Below are 18,448 nucleotides of genomic sequence, written 5' to 3'. Positions count from 1 at the left end.
TTTTATGAACTCAAATACTATAAAAATATGCAAAAAAAAATATAACGTTTCATTTGAAAAACGAAAGTTGGATGTTGTATCTCGAGATACAGGGGTTTAAAAAAATGGGTCAATCACTGAAAATAAACTAGACTAGAAATGATTAAATACGTTTTTATTTTCTCGAAATTTCCCGCCGTTTAGAAAAAAAAGTGGGTGGTGCATATAACTCTGGTCACCCTGTATATTGTATTTGGTTGTCATTTCAAAGCAGCAATTAAAGGGAAAGTGGTAAAAAAAAAAAAGAAGTATTTTTTAAAATCAGTTCATTCCTCAAACGATTATCTAGTCTTCATTTTGGATAAAACCATCAATAAGGCTGTTAAAATTCAGCAATAGCGAATTCTAAATTCAGAAATCAGTCATGAAGTCCTAGGAAATCAATTCTGAATTTAAAGTTTAACTCAGTGAGAAGCAGTTAGCCGTGTTATGCGATCTATTCTTTAGTTTAAAACGAAAGTCCTTAATACCAGATAGGATCGCATATTTAATATCTATAATTTTTTTAAGAATTCTTATATGGTACGACTCTTTGTTACCTGGCAATTTTCAAATCATAAGAACTCAAGAACCGCAAAAAGAGAAAATTGTGAAAAGGCACATTTTTTCACCAATAAAAACCAAATATCGTTGAACTGTAATTCTTCCTTTAAGAGAAAAAGAGTAACTTAATCATTCCTGAAGTTAGTGGGAAACTTATATCACAAACTAATAATAAAGTAATATACATGTATGCAACGAAAATAATTCATTTAAATCTGAAGTTGTATGACGATAGAGTTTGCTAAAGAAATCGTTCCCAACCCATATTACGCCAGCGGAGAGAAAATTAATTGGCTAAGTTTTAGAGGGGAATGTTTAGTTGAAGTATTCCATCCTTCTGTAATAAAAGAACCAGACAAAATACCTTCTGACAATAACTTTAGTATTTTCATTCACGTAATTTAAACATTAAATTATTTTCTCCACTTTCGTTAAAAAGTCATTTAATTTCAAAAATTCTGGGCAGTAAATAATAAAAAAGAAAAAAAACTTATAAATTGAACTCAATTATAAAAAAAATGTATGAAACATAGACGTGAGATGGAACTTCATTACTAAAGGCATTCAAAAGTAGAATTTCCAAAATTTCGAAGAATCCTTTCTCATTATCTATAACTTTTAAAAAGTAGAAAAACAAATACACTAGCCGCCCTTTATAATTAGATGAAAACAACTTGATCATTTAAAATTAAGAAAAAATCAACTTTTCTCTAATACTTGGAGATGGTATTGTAATCGAGGAGACCTTCAATTTGACTTTTCTCAGAAAATATCCGTTTTTTTTGGTCTTCTGAGAGCGGAATAGTGTAGTTTATTAAACTGATGTGTGTGAATGAATGTGTATCCAATGTATAGCACTTTAGAGGGATGCCATAAACACTCCCCTCTCCCAAAGTTGCCCTTAATCGAACTTAATCTTGAAAGGTTACCTCTGTACGACACGCATACCAAGTTTTAAAGTAAATCGTACGGGTAGTTTTTGAGAAAACTTATAAAACTGAAATTTAATAGTAGTTAGTACCCTGGATGTCTGATTTTGACCAAAATTTTATATTCCCATCCCCTGGGAGAGCAACTAAATAAAATATGGAATTCAGCTTAATAACATAGGATATTTCGTTTTTGAGTTAAGGTGGATACTTACTCACCCAGTGACAGGCAGACAGTTACGGGCCAGGTAATAAAAAGCACTTTTTTTGATTCAGAGGGCCTCAAAACTGATATTTGAGTAGAAAACTAAAAATCGATAATCAATACGATTACGTTTTTTTTTACTATAGAAGAGAAAGAGAACGTAAACAAAAATCATGAATAAAACGCTACTTCAGTGATAAAACATTAAAATTCTGAGTCAGCCTCAGTGGATCTTCATTTCCATGAGAATACCTTATTTTCCAGGCTAAAATTTCCATATAATTGTGTAAATTATTATGAAAAAAAAGGAAAGACTATTTTTTAATGAAATGCTGTATTAGCTTCAGCTTCAGTCATATTATTTGTTAGAACTTTTTTTTTTACCCCTATTTTTTTTAAATTATAAGATATAAAGATAATTTTGTATCTAAAGAAACACAAGCTTGAACTTATTAAACTGGTGGAAATTAATTATCCAAGCACTTTAAATAACAATTAAGCTGATATTTTTGAAAGTGGTATAAGTCCAATTAAAAAAAAAAAAAAATGAGTTAATGGTAATTTCAGTAAGTTATAGACAAATTCTTTCCATATTTATAATCATACATTCATTGGAGTACGATTTTTTTTATAAAGTCAACAAAAGAATTTTGACTATAAAATATTATCACAAACATTTTTTTTTTGAAAGTGGAATAAGTCCATTTCTAATAATTATAATTAAAACAACTTGTTGCTTATTTCTTAAAAGGTGTATAGTGTTAATAACATCACTTGAATAGATTAAACGAATATTTTTAAATTAATTCAAATGCAAAACCTTAAATATCTCGATAAATGGAAAAATGAACTTATACCACTTTCAAAAATAACAGCTCAATTGACAGTATTACTTTTTACACTCTCTTACACAGATTGTGGTTTCTAAATAATTAATTGTAAATCTAATAGAGGGATCCGCTATACCAACTTTTTGAAAACTTTTAATTTGACATAAGAGTAAGCATTAGTACATCTAATATTAGTATTGCACTATTTGACTTTGCTTCCCTTTATGTCCTCCCCTTCACTACCATTCTGTACCAATCCTCACTTCATATGGAAGGATATAGAAGGTAAAATATCTGTGTATGACATGAACAAATCACTACAACGTCACATACGTAAGACATGGTTTGCAAAACATCTTGAAACTTACTATTATTATCTTAGCTATATGATTGTTTCCTTGAAGAGAGAGGAGTCAGCATCATGACTCGCAATCCACAAGACTGTTGTCCATAGGTTCCTTCTTTTCAACAGCCGTTAAGATTCACTGACTTTTGATAGAATGAACTGTTAGTTGTGAAAAGACTGAAAGAATACTGAACAGGCGCATTACCTGTAAACAAAAAAACATTTGGTAAGAAACCTTACACAACTTTCTTTCTACAATTACAACTATAGGGGTAAATGTGCTTTCGACGGCGGGTTAGAGACCTAGCTGGGTTCACTTACAAGTTCTTCTTCAGCCAGAACTAGCTCTAGTTACCAGTAATTTAGCACACATCTCATCACAAAAAAACTCATCAAATCATTTTTCAAGAAAAATGTTTTAAATAAATTAGAATATAAATAAAACAATATATTATATATTTAAACATAATTATAATTAATTTTTGAAGGGCAGAGAGTATTTTCCACAATTAAAAAAAAACTCTGAAGATATAAATTAATTTATTTATATTTATATATAAAAAAAATCTGTAGTCTTTTCCTTCAAGTTGTTCAAAACGTTATTAGATCAGCATTAAATTTAGAATTATAGAAATGCTTTTAATAACAGTTTTATAAGTGAGATTCATATATGAACATATTTAGGTTTTCGCAGCAGTTTAAATTAAAATTAGCTTTTTCAACTATTACAAGTACGTATTTAGATTTCGCAATGCATTGAATTTGGTATTGAAAGAAACACGCTAAAATTTGGATACCCTAAGATACTGGCAATTTTATGGCATAACAAATGTCATACTACAAGTGTTTAATACTATCAAACCGAGGCACTATGTATAGAATGAATGTGATCAAGTCTGGGCGAATGAAGATGACACACACATCTTCTAGGCGGACAATGATTAAAGCTGCTGACTACCAAGCCCTCATCAATCATTTCTCAAGTAATTCAAACTAATGAAGCAAATAATTACTTGAGCACATGTTTCTCAATTTACATGATGATAATTAGTAACTACGTAGGAGTCTATAAACGATTGAAAACCTCTCATACACCATCTATTATTCTTTAGATTAATTTGGGTAAAATTTCCCAAAATGGAATTTATATATAATAAACAATATAGTATAATAATACCTATGTTTCGGTAAATCAGGATCTGCACAAATGGGTAACGGATAGAAACAGAAAAACGCTAGCAAAGAGTAAAAGGTTATTCAAAATAAAGAATATTAATTGCACACTTGTTTGTCGGAATTACAAGATGATCAACCATTATGCTGAGGTTATATTCATTAGCATTATGGTGAAATACAATAGGTATGGATAAGTCAGAGGAAGTTTGATATTCTTAATTAATAATCACAGCTTGAAGAATAATTTAAAAATTTAAGAGGTTCTGAAATTACAAGCAGTTTTATACACATGTTTCAATTATTGCTTTTTCAACATTTTTGTTGGAGTTAATTGCAAGAATATTTACATATTCTTATATATTATATATAATAACATATACAAACTTAATAATCCACCATCACCTTAATTAAACCAACCTATTAGTATATTACCCACCCATCTTTGGTAAAGTAATAAAATAGCTTCGCAATGTGTAATCACTCCTGAGAATAATTTTCAGATGTTTCTTAGATTTGAAGTAGTCTTCGATCGGATGGGTATATGCACCTTTGGCTGCTCTTGAAGCTGAATAGCTCTTTCTTTTTATTCATGATCTTATCCTATAGTCTATTTCTCAGACTGTTACTTTGGATAGAATCGTTAGATCTTCTCTCCTTTGTCAAGCAGAATCTATTATTCCTCAAGGGACATTTAGGCTCAATCCTATACCCCCTCCCCAGTCCACACGGTAGACATCCCATCAAATAAAAACAACTATCCTTCCTAGCCACGCAGGTGATACTGCTATTTCAACTCGGATTCCGATCTGGTTATCTCCTTCACAAATATTCAGTCATCTCAATCGGTCGGAAATATGAAGAATTAATCTAAGCCACGGTAAACATTCAATACGTTGCCATTACGTTTAGACGAATTACTTCCTCCTCCTCATTAATTCAACCAAATTTTCCTTCCAGCCTTTGATGTCGTTCTTTACCGTGGAGCGTATATCAACAAGAAAATTACTATGAACCCCTCACTCAACTTGAAAAACCGGAAATGAATAATGAATAATAATTTGTAATAAACGGACAAACCAAAACTGTTCGAAATTCCGAATATGTTAGGCAAGAAATGGGCATGAATAGACACAGACTGGAGGAGACAAGAATAGCATGTTCGCAAAGTTGCAAGTAACAAATTCCTTTCAGTAGAAAATAAGTCCAGTGGTATTCGTGATTGATATGTTTGGATACTTACGAGATGACATTGGCACAATTGAAAGGCAGAAGTGGAAAATTTTAGCGTGAAGAGACCGAAATAGTTGAGAATTGAACAGACTCGAGGCTATAATGGTCTACGTTCACACGCCACTAACGCAAAGCAGAACAGTAGGCAAATAATCCCTTATTACTTATTATTCAAAAACGTTCTAATAAGATAGTAAATTACAAAATTATTACAGTAAATACTTGAAGAATGGGATACGTAAGAATCGTATAAGTTTTTACTTATTCCATCTTAAGACTCTTTAAGTTACAGTAGCACTATTATAATACAGTATTCAGAATGAGAGAGAGCAAATGTATTCAAATTAGAGGGGACTAAACGAACGCATACATTCAGAGGAGAAAACGTAGTTGGCTACTACACAGAGTTGAGAATATTGGTCGAGAGAGGGCCGTTACACTGTGCGCAAAATGGTGAGCATAACGGCTTCACACAGAGAGCAGTTAGCGCACAGGGGTGGAGAGGATAGTAGAAGGAGAGCACGTCTGTCTGCTTGCTAGGCTGAAAGAAGAAATTAGCAAGGCATTTATGTGGGCGCTGCTTTCTCCTCTTGGAGCCAGAGAAAATGCCTTTTACTGTTCACTTCTGGTCTAACAAAACTGCTTCTACTCGAAGGTACATACACACACCTTCTCCGCCTCTCAACGACTGTGCCGAACGCCATTCCTCCAACAACCATTATTTCATCAGTTTCTGCTCTTGTTCACATGGATGGCACCCAATTTTTTAAGTGCCCCTTTTATCTTGCCATCGTAAGGCTGTAGTGAGTTTTCTCCACTCTACCAAAAATAATTTACTTTATTTCCTCCTAAAAGGTACGAGAAAACTTTAACAAAAGGCTACCTTTATATTATGTTCCGTACAAGTTTGATACAATGAAATATAAAGGATTAACATCCAGTTAAAATTGTTTATCTTTCATCAAAACATAGAAACTCTTTTTTAGTTTGTATTAACTAATTACGTAAATCTATTATCAAAATTTCAGTTTGTGGTATCATGAACCACCTATTGGGCTTTTTAATTTTTACTGCCACTCAAACCCAATAAATTTTTGAAGGACCAGAAAAGAACTTGCATTACCTATCTCCTTGGTGGAAGGGTAATTGAGCTAAGAAGAATCATTACCTTTATTATGTGGGAATAGAGTATAAAAACGCCACATCGATGTCGAAGTTCACGCTGACCACTGCCAGGCGCACCCCTGGGAAATTTTTGGTCTAACAGCATTTATATACATATTCAGAAAATTTTAAGATTTTTCAATATGATTCTGGACACGATTTAAACACTTTTTTTGAACAGTAAGGCAATAGATGTAAAATTGTACCATTTAAGAATTTTGCAATCCCCTTTTCAATCCAGTTACACTTCAAGGTTCACTACACTTTAAGTTCAACTGAATTTAGGTTTAACAGCTACAATAATTCTAATCTTTGCCGGAAACGCTGCCTGCCTCCGTGTTACAGAGAGAACAATACACTGCTTGAAGCCTTCAAGAATGACATCCCCTTTCTACCAACACAAATGTCAACACCTTGGGCAAGTTTGGGTGGTTAGTGGGTTGGTTTATTCACTAGAAAGAGTAAGAATTTATGAGATAGACACAGCCTGCGTTTTGCCAACTGTTTTAACACGCCACTTTCTCCTACAGGTTGTACTCGTACTTGAAGTGAGCTATCAAGTAAGCTGAGATTCGTCAGATCACAGAAATCCCAGGAAAAATGTTACTTCCCTTTGAAGATGATAAAAAAGATGAATAAAATTGAAGGTTTTGATATTACTTGAAAGTTGTTTACATTATTTTTAAAAATGTTATTTGCACTAATTTTACTGTAAACCGAGTGCTCTATTGAGATTAAAATATTAGTAGTGACTAAAAAAACATGCCTTAGAAAATTAAAGAGAAGATTAGCCTACTAAGCAAAAACTCCTCCTCTGAATTAATGTGTTTTATCATTTGATTCTTGTAAACATGTCTATAATTATGTAATTCAAAAATATTGACTCCCACTATTGAGACTCATGTATAGTATAGTACCTCTCAACCAAACTCTATTATATAGCTTCTAATCGGGTATTGCTTCTGTATGATAAAAACCCGATAAAATGGTAATTTTTACTCGTGATTGTTTTTAATAAAAAATTATGGAGAAATATCTGAATAATACAGAATTGTGATCTAGTATCAATGGTTATCTCAAGTTTACGATCTCAAATTACTCATTCAAGTTTGGTTGTTTAAATTAGCGATATACTTTGAGATTACCCCAAAACATGATACCTACTAATATTACAGATAACATAGGAAGAAGTTATTACAATATGTCACTACAAACTTTCAACACAATTCGCTTAAATATTACACCTGCTCTTTCAAACTCACAAACAAGTTAGAAAGTGTCAAGTTAAATTAACAATTTGTGCATTCATTTGTAATATATAGATATGTATGCAGCGACTTATTCAGTACATTGTTTCTCTATTCAGGCAACTGTTATTATAATTATTAATGTAACGCATCTGTTGTCAAGGTCTATTGAAAAGATCCATTCACCTGTAATATATTTGAGGGAGGATATTTATTACACGAGCTTACTAATCACAAAAACTTATGGTCTTGGAGTAAATAGCTCCCCTCGGAATAAATGGCCCCCCCTAGTTAACGCGGGTTTAATCTTCCCAAAAAAAACCTACATAAATGTTGCGGAGTGAAGGACATACCCACTTTCAGGGATGGGAGTGATAAGACTTTTTTTTAGGGAAATTTCATCCCTATCTGCCGGCTCACCGATCTTTAGGATTTATCTAGATAGTCTGAACGATTGCCTGAAGTGGTTTATTCTTAGAACACTTTCAACAAATTAATTTGGCACCAATAATAAAATTCCCAAAAGATGAAAGCATGCGACGACTACCTGAGGGATTATAGTTTACCCCTATCTTGAGTGCTTAGTTGGCTTTTGACCTGGCGGAGCCATCTTAGCTTAGAACATCTGAGGAGCGTTAGAGAGTGGCATGGGTGGAGAGCCCAGTCTTCACCAGATGTTTTAGAGGAAATATTCTTCCTAGATTACTGAAAAGAGTAGTTTCTTCAGAATATTTAGAGACGCATTGGAGAGAGAAGGGAGTTGGCTACAGAAAGGAATAATCCTCTCACAACCTCCAACTTCTCCAAGAACTTCCAGAGAATATCTAGATATCCAAGAACTTCCAAGGAACACCTAGTTATTGAAGAACTTACAAGGAATAACTAGGTATCCGAGTACTTCCATGGAATATCTAGGCAAAGTGTTTCATGACTGTGTTTCATCAGGTTTTGGAGGAGGCACAATATATGTATGAAAAAACCGCCGTTCTATAAACTCAAAATACTAAGTTTAAACTTTTGCAATATTTTTTTAATAGATATTCTGTCCTCATACAAAAAAACTTGCGTTAAAAATATTTATTTCATGTTTTTGAGCCTTAATAAATTCTACTTCTTCAAATTCTATTCAATTTTGAAAATTGATATGATTGCAATCATTTTTTTTACTCAAAGTAGAAAAGAAAAAGAATTTTATAAACAAATAGATTAGCAAATCAAAAGAAGCTAATTAATTACACACAGAGTCTAAGTCTAAGAAAACTAAAATAAACAAACTGAAGTTGGCTTGTGGCATGCCGTTCGTCTAAGGGTTATAACCCTTCTGGTTTGCTTTTATAACCACACGTCATTATATCCGGTTGTTTACAGCAACAAGAAAAATTTGAAAAAAATTTTAAACAAAATGTTATTTTAGCAAATAATCAGAACACTAGGATTTTCTTACAGCACTATGATAAAAATAAAAAAGCTTACATAAATCTGTTTTAAAAATGAGTGGGATTGCAATAAGTTTTGTTTAGGTTTTCGCTAAGCAACTCTCCTCCATCAGCTGTTGCAAATTTTTAAATATTATTTTAATTACGTAACTAAATTCAGAATAAGTGATCCAATTGTAGTGGGATCCAGAATGCTGCAAAAAGGTGCAGCTTTACTAATAATATTTTGCTGCAAAACAAGTCTAAGAATGACGGTATGAGCCAAAACTTCTAGCACACATTAAGTTCTAAAACGTTACTTCAGTGTACCTCTAAAACCGATTTCCCACAAATTTCTGTTCTTTTTCTAGGACCTGGGGTTGAGCCTTTCCATTCTTTTACAATCATGCTAATAGTATCAATGATTTTCATGTTTGCTTCTTCATACCTTTACTAACCGCGAGTCACAATATCCACTTCAAGGTAATATATCTAACTACCTGCCGAAGTTAAAGAAGGCTTTCTTCCAACAAAAATTGTAAAATCCTTACACACAATTTCCACATTTGTTCTTTTATCATTCTAACGTTGTAGTCAGGCTCAGTCTTTACATAAAATATTATAGCTGCGCAGTTAAATAGCGGAGTCATAAGTTTTACTTCCACAATTCTACTCCTCTAATTTCTAAAACATCCATTCTTTTCACACTTCTAATGTCCATCAGAACCCATTTAAATTAAAAACAAAACAAGACATTTAAATGAGAAAATTCGCTGTTTACGATTTCTGAAGAAATAGCGACTTTAATTTATTCTAAGAGACAATCCCTTTAGAGAGACAAATAGATGATGGTGATCTAATTGCGCAATCTCAAGAGGGTGACCGCTCCCCTCTAGCCAGTCAGCCTTTACTCTATTAAGATAGTAGATTAATTCTGCAAGTCCAGTCAATCTTTTGTTTCACATGCTCCCTCTAACAGCTCTTCAGATACGTCTGATTAGAATTTTATTCTTTAAAAAAATTAAAAATTCTCCAATTCTCGATTCTTTAAGTAACTCAACGTGAGAGAGGCATATACGTCAGCTAATGTATAAGCACGAGAAATTTTCTGTATTGCAGTCCAGTAAGAAGATCTCCCTTGGGTGGAAGGTCTTCCACGACTTCTTAGGGTAGAAACATTTTGAAAAGTCGCTTAAATAAGGTTCAATAATATGGTCCACTAAAGAAGACAATCCGTTTTAGTCTACAAAATTCTTGTTCTGTTGAAGTAAGAGTTTTTGTAATTAATTTTTAAATGGCTGGTTTTGAAATCATGGTTGTCTCCAAATAAGTGAAGACAAACAATCATTTATTTAAGATTTATAGAAGACCCCAGCGGCATATAAAACGGAATTAATCAAAAATGTTAACTTAATTAACAGTTACTTAACATTTAGCTTATACTATACTATTTGTTCTGAGGTCCAGTAACTTGTGCTAAGTAGGATACGAAGGGAACAGTAATACTGAAATCGAGCCTAAATAGAAGTTACGATGTCCAGAGCAGTTATTCCTTAGAGAAGTAACCCATCAAGCACTAAATTACTCAGTTTTGCAAACAGAAGTGGCCAGTATTTTGCGTAAGGCAATTTGCTACAACTGTTTCTTTATTTGCGGAAGCGCTAGATCTCAGCTAAATAAAGTTCTTCCATTAATCTAATGTGAATTATGCAAACACCGACATCCTGTTCATTTGACAAAGAAACTATGAAATCATTGATTTATAAAATAATTGACTTTCTTAATTAATTAAAATCTTAGTTAAAGAGAAAGTGAACCAATTTGAAAAGGAGCGATTCCCACAAGATGGTGTAGAAAAATACAAAGCAATCCTGATTTGCAGTCCCTCGAGGCTAAATGTATTTATTAATGAGTATTATAAGAAACATCGAAACATTATAGAGTTTCATTTATCACAGCTGTTAGCCAAGGTATCAATAAAATAAACCAGGCGATTTTTTAAAGAAAGGCCACTGACATAAGGTTGGATTGGGGTCTGAGAAGGTAAAATAATATGAATTTTAACCATTTGAGACATTAATGTCTCTAATACAATTATAGTAAAAATCTATAGCAATTACAGGAAGCTAATTAAGATAATAAGTATTTTCAATGTTACACAAATATTTAAGCTATAAACAAACAAAAACAGGCATCGCTTGTTTTAAGTAAGGGATATGCCGGAGTGAGACAAAGAGTGAAGAAAAAAACGAAAATCATGTCCCATTGTTCAATGCTACAGTAATGATAATGAGCTAAACCTAGGTAAGATAAATCAATCAACAAACTCCACAAGTCATGTGCAGTTAGACGAAGAGTAATTGAAGCTGGTGTACATACTGGTATCAGCAGTGTAGCGAAAACAGTGTAACAAAGGTGAAATTCCTGATAAATTTACGTTTCAACAAAACAAAGAGTAAGATTAAAAAGTGCAACATACCAGAAAATAAATTGAAATCGCTAATTTTGGTAATGGTCAATTTCTAGTTACATCGAAACGACAAACCAAAAAATAAATAAATAAATAAAAACTAAAAATAAAAACATAAACAACAGATAGGTTTGATAATATTTCAACCCTTTCTGTAAGGGCTTGTAGTATAAATTACTTTCTTTATTCCTTATCATTGGTGGCACTTGGCCTGAATGCTTTGTGATTGGCACCCTTCAAACTTCTACCTTCTTTGTCAGCCATTCTGGCACTAGGACATCCCTTCTCATTCTCCAAAAGGTGTCACAATTTTTTGAAATTTTTATCCTCGTCATAGTCAATTATTCATGCCGCAGGTTTAATGTCATTGAAGTTTTAATTTGCACTTCATAAATGAACATGAAATTTTCTTTAAAACAGTCTAACGATTCATTCTTGATATTTTCGCAAACGACTAGATATTACTGTGATATGAAACCTGCGCTTTACAAGTTACAAAAGACAGGGCCAACCATTGTTCCAGGTATTTGTTTTTTCTATGTGTATATTGCTATCATCTCTTTTACTGTCATATTTATTATTGTGTATCTCTTATGGTAGGTAGCTACTCGAGATGTTATATGTGAAGTTAAAAATAACTCAAGTTTTCGCCAATCTCACCAATCACAATATTTATAACAGATTAAACAGACGTTTTGATACCCCTAAAAATAAAAATCTGGTTTTAAAAAACATTTTTTTTTTTTCTTTTGGTTCTTAAGTTACCGAGGATTCATCAACAAACGCACCAACACTTTTCCTTATTGAAATAGGCCTCAAACGGATATTTCTAGTGAATGGTATATCAAAGTGAATATCTGAAAAGACGTATATATCGACCAACTTATAGTAAAACACCTATTTAAACAATAGACCGGCGGGTCGCAAAGACGAAGGCTCTCTGACAAACCTTTGAACAATCTTCCCCATTTTATGGTAGAATATAATTGTAATATACGAGTACATACAAAATGATTAAAAGACTTAAGCCCTCTCAGCCCCTTATCTTAATCTTATCCTAAAGACAAGAGTATAAAGAAAATTCGATCGTCTCGAGTAAACTATGGCTTTTTCTTAGGTTTCAACCACGCCCAATTAACTGGTTTTGCTGAGTTGGCGTACTGGCGAACTCTGAACTTGCACTCAGCAGTTTTTTTTACGACTTCTTCTTCTTTTAATACTTCTTCTTCCTTCTGTTTTTATTAAATGTAGCCATTCTTCAATATTTTCTTTTGAGGAGATAATTTAGAGAGAACGATTCTAATGTTTTTTTAAGCAAATTGAATTTTCTTTCTAAAAAAAAACAACGTGAAATATAAATTATACACCAATCAGAAAACAAGGATCCTCAAAGTGACTAGTGTCTATTTCATAATACATGATCAACCTGGATGACAGCTGATTAAAGATAGGAATATGAGAGAGTTCAGCAGAATAACTGCATTGTCTGCAAGAATGCAATGCTTCACTTCAATCGTGAAAAAATTGAAGTAAGAAATCTACACAAATACTAAAAGAGATGAACTAAATTCAATATTTTTCTGTCGTCTTTTGGCCAATTTTTAATAGTTTTAATCCGTCAGTATCATAATAATGAGAAAGTTAATAAATCTGTTTTCAAAGGACACTTTTTCCGGATTGGAATAGGCAAACGTCCTAAACATAAATATTGATTCTGCCTACTGCAAAGTGTTCTTGAAGTGAAGGAATAGCAGAAGATAGTGAGCCCCTCGGTTGCAAATAATAATAATAATAAAAACAAATAAAATAAATCTTTTATGAACGAGGATGGGTCAACCCACTTTGCAGGTGCATTTTCATCTCTTAAAGTTTGCCCGGAAAACAGGTCCGATAATCCGTTATGTAAGTACCGATGAGGACCAAGGTTGGTACAAAACAATTGATCAACTGGCATTATAAATTTCCTTGGATCCTTTTGGGACTTTAAATTATTCTTTACATTGACGACCATCATGCATTATTAGTTTCCTAATTTATTTTTACGATAATAAGAATTCAGGTATTATGTGATGTATATTTATAGGTATATTTTTGTTTATTCTATTTTTGCATATTACTATCCATTATTGAGTGATCATGGCATGTTTGGCTGTTGAGAATTATTATACTATTTTTGTTTGTATATTTAAAGAATATCTATATAACTGATAAGGATGCTGTATACAGGTAGCAATACATAATAACTGTGCATCCACCCTTAAATTTATAGTAAATTTTCTCTCTCTAAAAATGTCCTTCATAAAATATGTTTTATATTTCAGAAGGAAAATGTGGTCATTATTGTTTGAGGAAAAGTAAATCTAATTTTTTAGTCTTTAATTAAAATATGAATAAAGGCTGGATTGACTGAAACGAAGAAGTTAATTGAAAAACAAGTTTTGTTTCTTCTAAAAGTTTTTTGGCCAGATAAAGTTATCTCATCATAATTTTAATTTTCGCTGCATTAATAATTCAATAAAAATGTAGTAAAGCTGCCATGTAAATCATGCGTAAAAGTTGCAATAATCATTTGCGTTCATTTCTTAGATAAATGTCGTATTGAAACATTTTTGACATAATTCATCAAAAATGCATACAGTACTTGGCAGAACCTAAACGCTTAATTGTTATGTTTCTCATAATAATTTTCTGGAAGACTTCAAATATTTTCATCAGTTAGTGAATCTTCTTTTTGATATACTCTCGAAATAACATCAATTTGAAATTAGGGAAAGAGAAGATTGGACGACAATTATCATTAGCAGCTCTATAAAGAAAATACTAATTTTCGATTTGGAGTCAGGATGATAATGGGCTTCTCACCTATTACAACCCCTCGCTGCATTTTGTACCCCTCTGCCCATTCAGATTAGACACGCGTTGTTCACAAACTTTTTGGAATTTAAATCTCATGGGAAATTGAAAATTGAGCAATTTTATTAAGCATTAAATAGTTAAATAGAATTAGATTTCTTCAGTAAGGTGTAAAGGAGTACTTTTTACCATTGACGGCAGATTTAGATAAAGAAGAGCAGTTCAGTGATGTGAATAAATATTTTACAACAAATACTCTTCTTTACCCAGTATACCTTTTATTTTACTCGGAAATAAACGTACAGAAAACTAAGTATTTGGAAAGTTACTGAGAACTTAGGGGAAGTCAGGATAACCTGCAGATCGAGGACAACATCTACAATCACGTGGAGTCCTTCAAGTATTTAGGAGGGGTTGTCACTGAGAATAAAAAGTCAGAGCTGAGATGAAGGCAAGACTGGAGTCAGGATAAAGATGTTAGTTTGCCCTCCAAAAATTGCTTAAATTCTGTAACTCCTCTAAAGAAGCTAAATTCACTCTGCAAAACCTTAATCAGACCAGTTAAGATGCACGGTTATTAGTGCCGCCCAGTAAGTGTTGGGTATCTGGTAGGGAAGAGTCGTACTTAGAATTTTTTTACGTACCAAGTAGGAGCTGCGAGAAACTTATAACTGAGTGGATGTCGGCAAGTAAAAGGCTAGACAGAACGTAAGTGAAGTTAAAATCTTTATAATAAACTGTAATCCACCTAAAATGATGGGTGAAGGTCCGAAACCGATCAGGAATGCAAGAAATATGCTTGCAAAGAATTTAAAATAATTCTAACAACTAAACTGAAGTAATAATATGATTTGGTCTTTGACATTGGCAGTTACGGAAATGAAGAGCTAGCATATTTGAGCATTTATTTATTTCAGGGCGATGGTATTTTTAGGTCAGGCCAAAAATGGGTCCCTCTTTTAAGCTTTACTTGTTTAAACTTCCTATGCACGTTACATAAACTACGTATAACTTATTGGGCTAATTATTCTAAGAAATTTCGTTTTAGGGAAGTTCTGAGGAGTATCTACTATTTGAAGTGAGATTACGTTTTTGAGATTTCAGATAATTTTAGTAACTATTTACATAATTTAATTAATAATTTGTTGTCACAGGAGACGAGCGTTAGAGCTATGATGTATTGTGGTACTGGGTTCGATTCCTGGATTAGGCCTTGGATTTTATTGAATAGTTAATATTAGAAATTTAAAGTAAAGTTTGCTAGTCTCCCTCCGCACACGGCACCTAATTTGGTAGTTAGACGAGAGGCTCTCCTGAAGAAGGGGCAGAAGAGTTAATAATTAATAATTTAATTAAAGAAAACTGGGGTTAGGGTAAAACAATTTTTGTCATCGTTTTTCACCTCAGTTTACAGCTTAGATAAAACCATTGAATATTAAGAACAAGTTTTTTTTTTTTTTATGTCTGAGTATTATATATATAGATACGTTAAAGTTGGTTTTTCCGCTGAAGTCAGTTGATGGTTTTGTGGATGTCTAAAACTTTTGCCTTATTCAAATAGGGCGGCTCGTCTGCTGTGTGACACAGCTCGGATGGTTAGTTTGTCTGGTTGTGTTGCTTCCATTGAATTCTGAGTTATTACGGGACACACAATGTTATTTTTCTTTCTCATCTCGACCTTGCCATTTTATAGCGGACATATTTTACTTCAACAAGACAGGAGCAGGTTGCTGATCTTATTTCTAGTATAAAAATAATAAATATTTCTGAGTAATACCAAAATTGATGAAGTATTTAAAGAATAATAAAACTTGTTTTTCTTTAAAAAATTATTAAAAACTAATTTTAATTTCTGTGTAAAAGATGAAATACATTTAACTTTATTGAGAATTTTAATAACACAGTATTAGACGACGAATACGAGGGGGTACCCAAAAAAAACCGGAATTATTTTTTAAAAGCTATTTAATTACAAATTTATTACAGAACAACCTTATCCCCTTCAAAATACTCTCCATTACAACTAATACATTTGTCCCACCGGTGCTTCCACTGTTCGAAACATTTTTTGTAGTCATCTTTAGAAATGGCTGACAGCTCCTTCTTCGTTTTTTTCTTGACCTCTTCAATATTGTCAAATCGGTGACCTTTCATGCCCTTTTTCATGCGTGGAAATAAGAAAAAGTCGCACGGAGCCAGGTCAGGCGAGTAAGGTGCGTGGGGCAGCGGAACCATGCCATTTTTAGCCAAAAACTGTGTAACAGAGGTGGCTGTGTGTGCAGGTGCATTGTCGTGGTGGAAGAACCAGTCTCCTGTTTGCCACAAATCGGGTCTTTTTTGGCGAACACTATTGCACAATCTTTTCAAAACTTCCAAATACAAGGTTTGATTGACGGTCTGACCTGGGGGGACAAACTCTGAATGGACTACGCCTTTGGCATCAAAAAAGCAAATCAGCATTGTTTTGATGTTTGACTTGACTTGACGACATTTTTTTGGTCGGGGTGAAGATGACGTCTTCCATTGGCTCGACTGTTGCTTTGTTTCTGGGTCATAACCATAGCACCATGACTCATCACCAGTAATGACCTTTGACAGAAAGTCTGGATCAGTTTCAAGCTGTTGTTTCAAAGCACGACATGTTTCAACTCGATGTTCTTTTTGATTGTCAGTCAGAACTCGAGGAACAAACTTGGCAGCAACCCTTTTCATCCCCAAATCTTCCGTTAAAATTCGCTGAACCGAGCTCCAAGATAACCCACTACTCTCTGACAGTTGATCAATTGTCTGTCGACGGTCTGTGAACACCAGCTCTCGAATTTTTTCAACATTTTCGTCGATTCAGGCAGTTGATGGACGTCCAGAACGAGGTTTGTCATCAATCGACATGTCGCCATTTTTAAACCGAGTAAACCACTCGTATACTTGAGTTTTTCCCATAGCGTCATCTTTGTAAGCTGTTTTCAACATTAAAACACTTTCAGCAGCATTTTTGCCGAGTAGAAAACAAAATTTCAGAGCTGCACGTTGTTCACTTAAACTTGCCATCATAAAAAACGAAAAAAGAACAAAACAGCGCTGGTAAAAACAATCACTGCAGATGAACAGAACAAGCCAGGCAGACAACACAGGCAGGACTGAACTGGCAAGGAATTGCGCTATACACGTCTAGCGGCAGAAATGCGTACTACATAAGCTCCATGCGCGGCAACGCAATTCCGGTTATTTTTGGGTACCCCCTCGTATATGTATATAAATAGTGAGTTGTCAAAGTACTTGTATATTATTAAATTTTAATGATCTTTTATACTTGTAAATTAGTCAGGAAGAAGATATTTACGATAATGATTCGCTTATAAATGCATTTTGAAGCCAAAGCTGCAGTAAGTCAAGGCTGCGAGGAATTAACAGAGAACACAACGAAGGGTTGAGTTTTATGAGCATCTTCCGACCAAGTCCAATACAGAGCGTTTACGTTCAATCAGGAATGCTATCACCTAATCTAAGGGATAAAAAATTAACGTTAACCTACAATGCTAAAATTAGAAAAAAGACAACCTGCGCATCGACAACACAAACCAATAAGATTGATGACAGCAACGAATGCGTTTGCGCCCTAAGATTACAAAACGACAAAACTATAGAACGATTATACCGAAAGCCATACAACCAGGACCGGTGGAAATGGCTACTTCCCCTCTTTGGCAATCGCCCCTACAAACATCTGCATGAAGCCAACTCTGCTCATAAAAAAAAATTAGAAATTCTAATTATCATGAACGATTTTGACCCATATTTTCAGAATTTATGGGTCAAAGACAGAAGACTGTGGTGTACAATGAGTCATATACGCTTAAAGGAACACAAAACATAGACTTGACATTCCTTCTCTTGAGCAAACGGAAGGACTTAGAAATCAGCCTGGTTTGGAACTACAATAATTTTGTAAAATACGCAAATAATTAAAATTAAATATTAGGAACGTTTGTTGAATTTAAATG

General features: G+C 33.3%; 2 protein-coding genes across 14 annotated transcripts in view; one reads left to right on the top strand and one right to left on the bottom strand.

The window, feature by feature from the left end:
- Nlg3 (Neuroligin 3) overlaps window positions 1-18,448 on the top strand; it is a 613,493-nt gene that overhangs the window by 64,785 nt on the left and 530,260 nt on the right. The gene's annotated exons all lie outside the window — the stretch shown is intronic.
- Window positions 1-18,448, bottom strand: part of LOC141452374 (neuroligin-4, Y-linked-like) — a 232,185-nt gene that overhangs the window by 193,674 nt on the left and 20,063 nt on the right. For all 12 annotated transcript variants that reach the window (XM_074124418.1, XM_074124423.1, XM_074124422.1 and 9 more), the window contains one exon: window positions 2,915-3,097. The gene's annotated coding sequence lies outside the window, so the exon portion shown is untranslated. The remainder of the gene's footprint in view (window positions 1-2,914; window positions 3,098-18,448) is intronic.

The sequence above is a fragment of the Rhodnius prolixus genome, unplaced genomic scaffold (assembly GCF_049639745.1).
Source record: "Rhodnius prolixus isolate KJV_2025 unplaced genomic scaffold, Rpr scaffold_3, whole genome shotgun sequence".
NCBI classification, from domain to species: Eukaryota; Metazoa; Arthropoda; class Insecta; order Hemiptera; family Reduviidae; genus Rhodnius; species Rhodnius prolixus.
The sequence above is the reverse complement of the archived record's forward strand: the minus strand, read 5'-3'. Positions and strand labels throughout refer to the sequence as shown.